Raw genomic sequence first — 13,984 nt, forward strand, 5'->3', positions numbered from 1 at the left:
TGGAGCATGATGATGTTTGTAAATTATTTGAGTTTGGGAAGTTTAGACTACTTTGTGAGATGGTGACAAGTATTTTAGAGGTAATCACAGAGCATGATGATGTTTGTTGTATATCACACTATAATGACGTCATACATTGTCAAATTGTTCTTTACTTTTAAGTGACTTTATATAAAAGAAATCAACAAGATATACGTTACTTGTGTAATCTATATTCAAAAAGGCCCTCCCCTGCCATCTCATTTGCAAAATTTGCATCCCATGGCCGTAAAACACTTTTTTATTTTTATGGAGCGGGATAGCTGATTTGAAACACTTTTTTACTTTGTAAAATTCTTATTTTTATTTAAGAAATATGATCGGAATAAATTAGTACACCAGACCTTACCTCACAGTTTTTAATTTGTCTTAAATTTTTCATCCTAAGGGAATTTTAATTTATCTTAAATTTACTCGTGTTAGAGGGAAAAACATGTCACATCTGCTTTACAGAAAACTTGCAAGATGATCAATTGGGCTGAACCCTATCAACCAGCCAAAATTGCATAGGAGGCCCCTGAAAATTGCCATGTATTAGCAACAACTATTATAAGAATTTGAATTTTACAATGGCAGTGTCACTTCAAACCGAATTTGAATGGCAAGCAGGCAGGGCCGATCCGCAGAGACAGTCATTGTGATCGAATGGAGGAGCTGGGAATGAGTTGAACGGTTTGCCCTCCGGAATCACCCCACACAGATGGTTGTACCTCACATTCAACTCCCTCAGATTCGTCAGTTGGGTCAGCTCCTCTGGGATCGTTCCATTTAGTTCATTATGAGACAGGTCCATAGCTTCCCAACTTATTTAAACTTCCAACTGACGGTGGAATACTCCCACTCGATTGCTTATCAGATTCACATATTTTAATGCCACCATGCTCTGGAACAGATTGCCTGTGTCCCCTGTGATGTTGTTGTTGGAGAGATCCAGATGTATAAAGAGAAGGAACAGCAGGCTCCCAGTCATTCAATCTCATTGAAATACCACAACCAGCCAACCGCAGATCCACTACAAAACTGGAGCTTGTAATCCAGGCGGGGATGACCTCAAGGCTCACGTATTGTAAGACAAGTCAAGGGTTTCCAGCCCAATTGTATCCAGATCTGGCAATGGGGCTGATAAGCTATTGCTGGAGAGATTAAGGAAGAGCAGGTTATATATAGCCGGGGATTGAGGAAGGGTGCCCGTAAGCTCGTTGTTTGAGAGATCCAAGTATTCCAGATACTCCATATCAGCAAAAGACTCTGGGACGGTACCAGTGAGCTTATTGTTTGAAATGAAAACAGAGTCAAGAAGTGAAGTCCCTCCATAGGAATTGGGTATTTGGCCTGTGAAATTGTTGAACGATAAATGAAGCGATCGGAGGACTGGCAGAGTACCTAACCAGGCGGGAATGGTACCGCTTAGATTGTTTTTGGATAGAACCAGGGTGTGAAGATTTGAGGAATTTGGGAAAAGAGGGACGTTGCCTGTGAGTATGCATCCAGCCCAATGTGAATTTTTCTGCCCTCCCCAACTTGCCAACGCAAAAAACTTTCCGGGTATTGCAGAGTGTTTTGAGTGTAGTGTAAGTGAACTCCACGTTTACACGCAATATGAAGCAATGACCATTCCCTCACTCCATTTCCAAACTGCAAATTGCCAAATGGTTTCAGACGTTGGCATGTAAATCGCGTCCCATTGGACTGTGTAAGGCCATCATTGCATTCCGTGAATGGATAAATCTTGTTGTTGATGATGACAGTGCTATATGGAAAATGACACTTTTAATGGTTTTTTAATAGTACTAAACTGATTTTCTTATCTTCAAAATATATTTTAAATAAGAAAATACGATATACTTATCAATTATTTTATTATTAACTATTTTTTTATAATTTTTTATTATTAAATTATACATTTTTTTAACCGTTTTTTTAATGAAGTATTTAAAAAATTAAAAAGTATAATTATCTTTCAATATTGTACATTAAAATTGGCATAGTCCAAGATGACATTTATGAAACATTTTATTTGGTGTAATAATGACAACCTCTTTTAAAAAAATTAGCATATATCTTTAAATTCAAATTTTACAATTAGAAAAGAATAAAAAAACTTGAATTGTTAAATTAAGCAGTGAAATAGAGTATGAATTCTTGTCATCCCCATAGAAGTTATAATATTATTATTATTATTATTTTTTACTGTGCAATATAAGAATGTGTAGAACTATATTATTAATTTTAACACAAAAATAATTGAAAATATAAATCGTTAAAAATAAGATACATAAGCGATCTATTCACATAATAAATGGGATATGCACTCTAAGAAAACCTGGAAAAACCTAATGAGAAGTTGGCATTATGCTATGCTCTTTCCTTCTTAGTATGAAAAGTGAATACAAAGAAACCAGTATTCATTATGGAAATAAAATAATAACTAAAATAATAAAATAAGAGTTGATTTTTTAAAGTGAATGAAAAAAAACTACATTTTTATCATACTTTTAATCAATCTTCTTATTATTTACTCAAATTTCAAGTCAAAGAACTTGTTGGGTGTATAATTAAATTATGTATCCAATTAGTCCCCACTCTACCTACTTTTGATAGACCAATAGTGAGATAAACAAGAGATAGATGAAAAAACATGTTTTTATCCACTACATATTTTAGATACTCTAAAAAATAGATAATAAGAATACATGAAAAATTGTGTTTCTTAACCATTTTGCATACTATCCATCAGCATAGATCCATTTTAACCATGGATCTAGCAAGAACTGAGAGGGATCACATCTCTTGAGGTGCAACTTATTTTATAATGCAAAACTTGAATAAAAAGTTTTCTCTTTGACATATTTAATCCCTTTGAAAGCTTCATAGATATGTGATTAAAATAGATCTATATTGGTTCTATGTATAGAGAAACAACTTGGGCACTTGAATTGTGTACACTATACTACATTTTCTCTTATTTATAAATTTTTCAATACACATAAATATTACATAACCCTCCATATTACATAATCCCCTTCGACCAATTGAGAGAAAGGTCATGATCTTGTACTTAACATACCAACACACACTATTCAACATGAAATTATAATATTAAAAGTCTTTATAATATATTAACTTCTTCTTCTTTTCTTTTTAAACATATTATTTATGACTTGTTTTCAATTTATTATTATTAACAATATTTTATAAATTTTATATATTAATTTCATATTAAGAATTAAATGAATTATATAGCTCCCTCTTATTATTGATATTATGAAGTAATTGATTTTTTTTACTTTATGGATCTTTCAATTAAGGATTGAAATATTTTATTATGATAAACATAAAACTATTTGTTTCGTTTAGTTTATTTCCATATATACATATATATAAATTAGTCAACAAATTGTGTTACTTCATATAGCTATCAAAATATATTATTCATGGTTGAAAGTGAGAGTGAAAAGTTTTTACCACTTCTCTTTCAAAAATAATATTTTATTGTCTTTTTATTTCAAAAATTCTACTGTCACTATAATTGGTTGTAATATCAACAACCAAGTATAGTGAGAGTAGAATTATTGATGTTCTATAATGCTTTTAATAAAAACTAACCAAATATCTAAATTCTTTTTTATTTTTATGATAGTTCATATTGTCTTTTTATTTAAAGAATATTTATTTTTATTTTAAAAGGGCACATGTCAACTCTATGTTGAGCATGGAAATACTTACACATATCCCTCATATTGGGTTGTATAATGAGCCTCTCGACTCAATAAATCCATGGTGAGATAGAATGGATATCCATGAAAGGTTTTTTTTTGGTACGTCTAATTTATTTCATTATGAGTCTATCGAAGGTATGCAAAGTGGATAGTCATTGGATGTGGAATTTAATTATACATTCAAAGAGTTCTTATACTTGAATTTGAGTAAAACTATAAGGGGATAAGTCAAAAATCAATTAAAATATAGTTTTTCTTTCCCTCCAAACTATTTACCCTTATGATCGACATTATCATCTTGAATATCGCCGGTTATTTGAAATTTAAAAATTGAACTTGATACTGCAATTTTTTTTTGAGGTCACTTTTTACCTCAAAATTTCTCTAATGATCCATGGAATATCATCTAGATTTTCTTAGAAGTTTCCCTTTTAGTCCAACCTGCTAGAGTTCATACTACCACCCTTTTTGTTTCTTTGTTTTTTTCTTCTATAGAATTGTATTTTCTAGAATTAGATATTTTTCCCGAGATCCTTTTGTGAATACCAATAGGTGACGCATCTTCATTGTTGGTAATTGACAACAAATTAATGTAAATGTAAATTTGGGTAAATTGTATTAGTTATTGACAAGTTAGTTTCATACTGAATCAACAGTTATGTAATTGAGGAGGCTCATATAAAACTGATGAATGCCCGAACTATTGTAACAGAGAATCATTTCATTGATTGAATAGAAATTCCAATCCCTTGCCCCGTGGATGTTTCCTTGACACTCTGTCAGGGTTTTACCACATAAATCCTGAGTTATTACTTGTATGGTTGTTGTCAGTTTCATTTCTTTCTTGTTAGATAACCTCCAATAACTACAATTGGTATCAGAGCAAGTTGAGTTTAGTTGAGGACACGCCGCATAAGATGCTAGTGAAGGAGGAGAGACACATCAGAAGGATGCCCCTTTGAGAACTCCGTGGACCCTCTGCCTGACTAAGGAGATGCCTCATAAGACGCTGGTGAAGGAGGAGAGATGCATTAGAAGGCTGGATCATTTGTTTCAGTGGACCAATGCCACTGCTGCATATTACCGTCTGCTCTCTGCGTGGACTGGGAGCCATTGCTAGCCCTGTCCAGAACCCACTCTGTTCTCTGCATGGATCGGGAGTCGTTGCTGGCCTTGTCTAGAACCGTTGAGAAGCGAGGTAGTGAGGAGGCCGAGCCATTGCTGGCCCTGTCCAAAACCGTCGAGCAGCGAGGTGGCCCGTTGCAGTCGTCAAGGACGGCACCGTTGTGCGTATGAGGGACCACTCTTCGAAAACCTCTGCGTGCTGCCAGAGCCATTACAGATGGCATCGTTGTGCGTATGAAGGGACCTGCAAGCTAGCCAAGGAAGCCCTCTGGCCCAGTGTGTCGAGCAGAACTGCAATGTTGCCCCTGCTCATGAAGGGACCTACGTGGAAGTCCTCTGGCTCGAGCTATTGCTGGCCATTTGCGTACTAAAAATGGGTATTTTTTTTCAGTTGAAGGGTTTTTTGATTAAAAAAAAAAAAGAGGCAAATTCTGTTCTAGAAGAGTTACAGAAAAAATTGAATAGGGATTTTTTGTTTTTTAAACAAAAAAAAAAAAACTCAGAATTGTAGAAAAGAGCCTTTTTTTTTATAATAAAAAATCTCAGCCTTTTGAAGAGGAAACCCTAAACTTTTGTTTTTTTTTTTGAAGAAACCTAGTTAAAAGAAGGATTTATAGCAAAGAAAATGGCCAAGATGTCGAATGCAAAGTTCGAGGTGGAGAAATTCACTGCCAAGAGCAACTTTTCTCTATGGAAACTAAAAGTTAGGGATTTGCTAGTGCAACAAGGGTTGCACAAAGCATTAGATGGGGTAAATAAGAAACTTGCTCGCAAGAAAGGTTCGAACTGAGAGGACTTGGATGTCTGAGCTCTCAGTACCATCAGGTTATGCTTGGTGGATGAAGTTCTCTTCAACATTGTTGAAGAAAGTATAACTTCAGGCTTATGGGAAAAAATGGAAAAACTATATATGACAAAGTCGTTAACCAATAGAATTTATTTGAAAAGGCAATTGTACAGTCTTCGAATGAAGGAGGGTTCAAAAGTTGCAGAGCATTTGAATGTTTTTAATACACTTATATGCCAATTATTAGATATGGAAGTTAAAATTCAGGAAGAAGACAAAGCTATAACCTTGTTGTGTTCTCTGTCCAAGTCATGGGACCACTTCATAACTTCAATCAGTTTGAGCACTGCTGATTCTTTGAAATTTGAATCGGTTGTGTGAGCTCTCTTGTCTGAAGAAGTACGAAGGAAATCCAGTACTAAAACAGGTGCATTAAAAGCCATGATAGCTAGAGGACGGTCAAAGGAAAGAGGAGAAAAAACAAGGGGGTCTTTCAGATCTAAATCAAAAGAAAAGAAGTGTAAGGCAAAATGTTGGCACTGCAATAAAATTGGACACCTGAAGAAAGATTGTTGGAAACGAAAAGAGTCTGATAACCCGAAGAAGGAAGCAAATCAAGTTGATTCAGGTATGATAGACGAAGTTTTATCTGCTGAAGAATTATGTATGATAGATGAAACTTCACCTGTATGTAATGTCTCTTAGGGTTTTGAAAGCTGGCTATTAGACTCTGGTGCTTCTCATCACATGTGTCCACACAGAAATTGGTTTACTTCATATGAAAATGTAAATGGTAGTTCTGTGTTTATGGGTAATAATGTATCATGTGAGACTGTTGGGATGGGATTATCAGGATTAAAATGTATGATAACACAGTTAGAACATTAACTAGTGTTAGACATGTACCTGATTTGAAGAAAAATTTGATTTCTTTGGGAATGTTGGATTCATATGGTTATAATTTTATAGGTCAGAATAGAGTGTTGAAAGTCTCTAAAGGTGCCCTAGTTTTTATGCAAGCAGAATAGGTCAAAAATATTTACAGACTCAAAGGAAGTACTCAGGTCAGTGAAGCAGCGATTGTGTCAGAAAAAGAAGAAGAAGGTACTCGCCTATGGCATCAGCGATTGGGTCACATGAGCGAGAAAGGTATTCAGATACTGATGAAACGTAAATCACTTCCTGATATGAAATCTTTGAAGTTGGATTTCTGTAAACATTTTGTGCATGGAAAATAGTGTAAACAGATATTTAAAACTAGAAATCATAATAGTAAAGATATTTTAGACTATATTCATTCTGATCTGTGGGGACCATCTCCTGTTGTATCATATGGAGGTTCTCTATATTTTTTAACGTTTATTGATGATTTCTCCCCTAAAGTTTGGGTATTTTTGCTGAAAAAGAAAGCTTATGTATTCAATATCTTTAAACAATTTAAAACAATGGTAGAGAAAAGAACATGAAAATCAATTAAATGTTTAGGAACTGACAATGGTGGTGAATTCACTTCAATAGAATTTGAACAATACTGTAAGGATGAAGGAATTGTTAGACACAAAACTGTTGTTTATACTTCTCAGCAGAATGGTGTTGCTGAACATATGAATCAGACTCTTATGGAAAGATCCAGAAGAATGATCAGCAATGCTAACTTGCAAAAGGTGTTGTGGGTAGAAGCAATATCCACTACTTGTTATTTAGTTAACAAATCACCTTTAGTAGCAATTAATTGTAAAATTCATGAAGAAGTTTGGTCAGGTTAGTCTTGTGATTATTCACATTTAAGGATATTTGGTCGTGATGCTTATTCTCTTAGCGTTCAAAATTAGATCCAAAATCGAAATGTTATGTCTTTGTTGGGTATGACTATGCAATGAAAGGATACGGTTTGTGGGATCCTACATCACAGAATATAGTCATTAGTAGAGATGTAACATTTGATGAATCTTCTTTTTTAAAATCAAATGTTGAAAGAATTGAACAGGAACAGGTATCTCCAAATCAACAAATTCAGTTGGAGGCTATACCTTTTGGTGATAGTCAAAAGGAAGAAGAGACTTCTGGAGAAAAAGTGTTGAAGATACAAAGGAAATTGTTGAAGTCTTTGAACCAGTTCAGCAACCAGTCACTTCAAAAAGGTCTACAAGGGAAAGAAAAACTCCCAAAAGGTATGAAGATTATGCTTCATCTTTTTCTTTGATTACTAAATATGGGGAACCTTCTTGTTATCAGGAATCAGTAGATGATACGGATAGCGAAAAATGGAAAACAACTATGGAAGAAGAAATGGATTCCTTAGCCAAGAACAATACCTGGGATCTTGTAGAACTTCCTGAAGGGAGAAGTGTTGTTGGATGCAAATGGGTCTTCAAACTGAAACGAAAAGTTGATGGAAGTATCGAAAGGTATAAGGCGAGACTGGTAGAAAAAGGGTATTCTCAGGTTGAAGGTATCAACTTTCATGAGATTTTTTCACCAGTTGTAAAACTTGTTTCTATTCGTACTGTGTTGGCACTAACTGCATTACTTAACCTTGAGTTAGAACAGTTAGATGTTAAAACAACTTTTCTACATGGTGATTTGAATGAAGAGTTATATATGGAACAACCAGAAGGTTTTTTACAAGGTCGCAGCAGAAGATTAGTTTGCAAGCTCAGGAAATCATTGTATGGTCTGAGGCAGTCTCCCAGACAATGGTACAAGAAGTTTGACTCCTTCATGGTGAGCCAGAACTCTATTAGAAGTGAGTATGATAATTTTGTATACTTCAAAAGTTTCAATGGCATATTCATTATCTTAGCTTTGTATGTTGACGATATGCTTATTGCAAGCAAAAGCATGGAAGAGATCAACAGGTTAAAGGCTCAGCTCTCTAGGACGTTTGATATGAAGGACCTTGGAGCAGCAAAACATATCTTGGGCATGGAGATACAAAGAGATAGGAAAAATGGTAAGCTTTGGTTATCACAACAGAAGTATGTGGAGAAAGTACTTGAAAAGTTATGTATGAATAATGTGAAACCTGTTAATGTTCCATTAGCTTCCCATTTTAAGCTTTCTTCAGTTTTGAGTCCTAGAACTGATGAAGAAAAGCAATATATGTCTCATGTACCATATGCAAATGTTGTAGGAAACTTAATGTATGTGATGGTATCTATAAGACCTGACATTTCACATGTAGTTGGAGTTGTCAACAAGTTCATGGCAAATCCAGGTGAAGAACACTGGCAAGCAGTGAAATGGGTGTTTCGATATCTAAGAGGCATACGTGACCATTGCATCATCTTTAATGGTAGTGAAGGATCAGTCTGCAGATATGTAGATGTTGATTATGCAGGTGATTTGGATAAAAGAAGATCTACTACAGGTTATGTCTTTAATCTTGCAAGTGGAGAAATTAGTTGGATGTCAAGGCTTCAAGAAACAGTTGCGTTGTCCACTACTGAAGCAGAAAATATAGCTGCTTCAGATGCCAGTAAAGAAGCAATCTGGTTAAAGGGTCTACTTGATGAGATTGGAAGGAAACAAGAGAAAGTGAGTGTACTTTATGATTGTCAAAGTGTTATTCACTTGGCTACAAATCCTGCTTATCACAGCAGGACCAAGCACATTGATGTAAGGTATCATTTTATGAGACATGTGATTGATGGCGGAAAAGTAGCTCTTTAAAAGGTCCCTACACGAGAGAATTGTGCAGACACATTCACAAAGCTAGTTACAGTAGAGAAGCTGCGATGGTGTTTAGCTTCTCTTGGCTTGCAGAAAATATGATGAATGGGCATAGGCAAGGGATTAGGAAAATTGTTGTCAAGGTGGAGTTTGTTGGTAATTGACAAAAAATTATTGTAAATGTAAATTTGGGAAAATTGTATTAGTTATTGACAAGTCAGTTTCATACAGAATCAGCAGTTATGTAACTGAGGAGGCTCATATAAAATTGATGAATGCCCGAACTATTGTAACAAAGAATCATTTCATTGATTGAATAGAAATTCCAATCCCTTGCCTCATAGATGTTTCCTTGACACTGTGTCAGGGTTTTACCACGTAAATCCTGAGTTATTACTTGTATGGTTGTTTTCAGTTTCATTTCTTTCTTGTTAGATAACCTCCAATAACTACAATCATCAAGTGACCACTTTGGAGGTGCCACCCTCTTTAAAGTACAAGTTAATTTTGATGTTCCTATATTTAAAGGCTAGATAGATGCAAATGTTCTAGACAAACGATTAAATCTCCTAGAAGGATTTTTTTTAGTCCATAATTTTTTTAATAGGGAAAATATTACCTTTTCCCTCCATAAGATCTCCCCCCAAGTCAAGAATTGGTGGGAAACTTACAGTGAGCGAAAGGCCATGAAGGAATCCATAATTATTTTAGTCACACCCACTTGTGACTCTCTTAAGGATGTTTTTAAGGAACAATAATAACATGTTGGAAGCTACAAAGAATAGTACATGAGATGTATCACAATATGGAAGGAAGGGGACCAAGCAGTGCCAAAGTTCACAAATATCTTTCATAATGTTCACACCAAGCTAGGTATCAAGGAATATAAGTGACATCTGGTGCTCAAATATCGTGGTTGTCTGCACAAATACAACCAAATAGAAATGGAGTTCTGAGGCATCTCCTTGCTTAGAGTAGCATACTGATATGTTGTTAAAATTGAGCAAAAATTCAAACAGAACAATAAAAACTTTGGATATACGAATACTTTAGCATCCCAAAACTGTAGAGAAAAGGTGTTGACGGTGTTGGACCCACCAACATGTCATGGGATATCCCTAGTAAAAAGTCCCAAGTAGACCTCAGACTGTTTGGAGTAGGAGTCCCAGCAGCTAGTAGTATGGTATCGCCTTGATTGTGGTTGCGCGCAGAGGTAAGTAATATGTCCTTGTTGGAAACAAGGGTGTGATCTTGCAGCAAGTTAGGGAATATGCATGGAAAGGCTTTAGCACACGAAGGGGAGAGGAGTGCACCCCTTAGAAACTTGTAATAGTATGCAACTTGAAAGGGAACACACAAGCTGAAAGACATCACAAGATGGAAAGCAAAATAGTCAACAATCGAAAGTGATGAGTTAAACCAACAACACACTTCGACTAAGATTCATACAAACACATACAGAATAGTCCATACATACATGCATAAGTGATCTAGGTGGATATTGGTGGCCACCTACCTATTCCACCTAGGCTCCCCAGTCGATTTCATCTGTTTCCTTGTTCATTTCAGCATTTACAATTTTTAGCAGTTTTTCGGGTCCTGAACTTGTGGAGTAGTTCTAACCCTCTAAATGACGTTTTTTTTGGGGTCTGTGGCAAGCCCGTAGCTGTAAGCATGGGCCTGTGATGAAACATATAGTATTGAGAGGGACCTTTCCAACAAGGTATCATATGTTCCAAACAGAGATAATATGACCAAGTTACAACCCCGAGAAGTTGGTTGCCCAACTAACCCCAAAGGGACCCACAAACTCTTGGTGTTACATCTCCTAGGTTAGGATTTTGGTTGTTTAGGGTTTTCTCATGTTTTCCAATAATAAATAGGCCCTTGAGCCTCATTGTAATATATTTTAGAGGCATGTAGCTGCCACATCTCTTCTTAGAGATAAGATACCATCGCCCGAGCTATCTTATTTCCATTATGTTCATAACCATAATTCAATATTTTTCTATTAATGAAATGAAGTGTTTTTTTGCTGCATCTCTGTGTTTATTATCATATTTTTAAGTTGTTGCATTCATTTTTAAGTTCAGATCAGTGGTACGAGAGCGGTCTGCTCTTTATCTATTTTTTTTGCATGTCCCCAACGAGGTCAAGGTATAAGGAGTTAGGGCTTGATCTGATTGAACCATTGCAAGATCAACCTCGCAAAGCTCGGCGACCTCCCATGGCATAAGTAAAGAAAGACGAGGGGGTAGGAGATCCTTTCAAAATGTTTCTCGAGGAGGCCCTTGAGTGACAGAGGGATGCGATGATGGATAACTTTGCCCAGATCCTTCGACGACTTCCCACAGGTGATGCATCTTCATCCAACAACCACTCTAGAGGCGCCACTCCTTTTAAGGTACAATTTAACTTCGATATTCCCATATTCAAAGGCCTGATAGATGCAAGCACCATAGATAAATGGTTAAATCTATTGGAAGGATATTTTTTAGTTCATGACTTTTATAATCAGGAAAATATTACTTTTTCACTTCTTAAAGCCACCCCACACATCAAGGATTGTTGGGAAACCTACTGTGAATAAAAGGACGAGAGTGAACCCTCATTGTTTTCAGCGGCAACGTCTTGGAATTCTTTCCAAGACACCATCAAGGAACAATATTACCCTGTCAGGAGCTATGAAGACAAATACATAAAGTGGACCATGCTATGGCAGGGAATGGACCAAGATATGCTAGAGTTCAATTGCAGCTTGTTCCATGCAGTCGGGATTTAACTCTATTGGTGTGATATGTTCTGTAATGTCGGATGTGTCCAGTAATGGTGGAAAGTATGGCCGAAGGCGATCCACATTGAACACTGGGTGCAGGCCAAGGAATGGGGGAATGTTGAGCTCAAAAGCATTATCTCCCACAACCTTGGTGATGGTGTATGGTCCATATCGAAGCAGGCGAATCTTGCGGTGGGGCCCAATGAGGCGCTCCTTCTAAAAATGTAGACAAACTTTGTCATCCACCTAAAACTTGTGTGGCACTTGATGCTGATCATGTCACTACTTGTACTTAGCATTGGTTTTTTCCAATATGCCATGGACCTATTAGCGAAAGTGTTGAATGTGTTCAATGAAGCTATTTGCCTTGTCAGCTTCAGACTAGACATGAGCCAAATCTACCTCAGTCGCTGCAAATGGTATGGCCACATCAATGGGACATAGTCGCTGGAATCCAAAGCCCACCTAAAAAGGGTTATGTTCAGTCGAGCTGTGGAGAGCTGGTTATAGCTGTGCTGGACATAGGGGAGGATCTCATCCCATGTGCGTGGATGCTTTGAGTTGTACATGCTCAGAATGTGTACGATCATCCTGTTGACGACCTCTGTCTGTCCATCAGTTTAGGGATGGAAAGTTGTGGACTTAGTGAGCTTGGTGTCCAACATCGACTAGAGACTCAATGAAAATGTACCGACAAACCTGTTGTCCCGATCTGAGATTATAGACCGTGGGATCCTAAAGTGTACCCCCACTGGTTCAAAGAAGAGTTTAGCAGTGGCTTCTGATGTAATATTCTTCTTGCAGGTCGCCATAATGGCCATCTTCAAGAATCTATCGACGACCACAAAAAAACAGTTGTTGCCATGCTTAGGAGAAGGAAGAGCCAACATGTAATCCATGGAGATGGATTCCCAAGGTCGACTATGGGTAGGCAGCAGAGTATAAAGGCCTTGCTTCTTGATGGTCAGTTTGGCAATGGCGTAGGCAGTGCAGGATCTGATGTATTTCCCGACATCCTGTCGAAGATTCGACCAATAGAAATACTTATGCAGCACTGCCACCATTTTCTCGACCCCAAAATGCACAATGGCCTGACTGTAGTGTGCTTCCCAAATCATCTTGGTATGCTCACTTGAAGGAACAAAAAGGTGTCCTAGGTGGCATAACAGAGCATCCTGGAGGTGAAATATGGAACTTGTTGACCCTCCAAGATCGTATGGTATGTATGACCGAATTTTGGGTTGCTTTTATAGAGAAGTGGCCAATTAGAAGTCTCGTGCCCACAAGAGTTGAGCACGATGGTTAACGCCATGATCGGTGGTCGGTTGAGGCATTCTGCAACATTATTTGTGCTACCCTTCTTGTACTTGATACTCGCATGGAATTGTTGCAGGTATGTGGACCACTTCTAATGGCGATCATTCTACAACTTCCCTTGCGTCTGTATGAACTGCAGGGATCGGTGGTGTGTGTGGATGACCGTTTCCTTCCCCAAATTGTAATGCTTCCATTGTCGGAAGGCCTGCATAATGGAATACATGTCTTTTTCATAAGTGGGATACTTTCGGACCGTGTCTGAAAGTGTCTCACTTTGATATGCCACAGGATGCCCCTGTTAGGATAGTCCCTATTTTTGGCAGTTTTCGGGTCCTAAACTTCTAGAGCTATTTTGAGAGACCAAGGGGAGATATGGAATAGGAGGATGGACCATATTCATCAAGGAGCACTTAGACTTCTTCTTGATTCAATGGCATGTGTTTTAGAGGTAAGCACAGAGCATGATGGTGTTTATAGATTATGTGAGTTGGGGAGTTTATACTTCTTTGTGAGATGGTGACATGTATTTCAGAGGTTAGCACAAACCAT

This window comes from Pinus tabuliformis, chromosome 2_2 (genome assembly GCF_031772625.1).
Source record: "Pinus tabuliformis cultivar Carrire ecotype Pingquan chromosome 2_2, CPIR1, whole genome shotgun sequence".
Lineage (NCBI taxonomy): Eukaryota > Viridiplantae > Streptophyta > Pinopsida > Pinales > Pinaceae > Pinus > Pinus tabuliformis.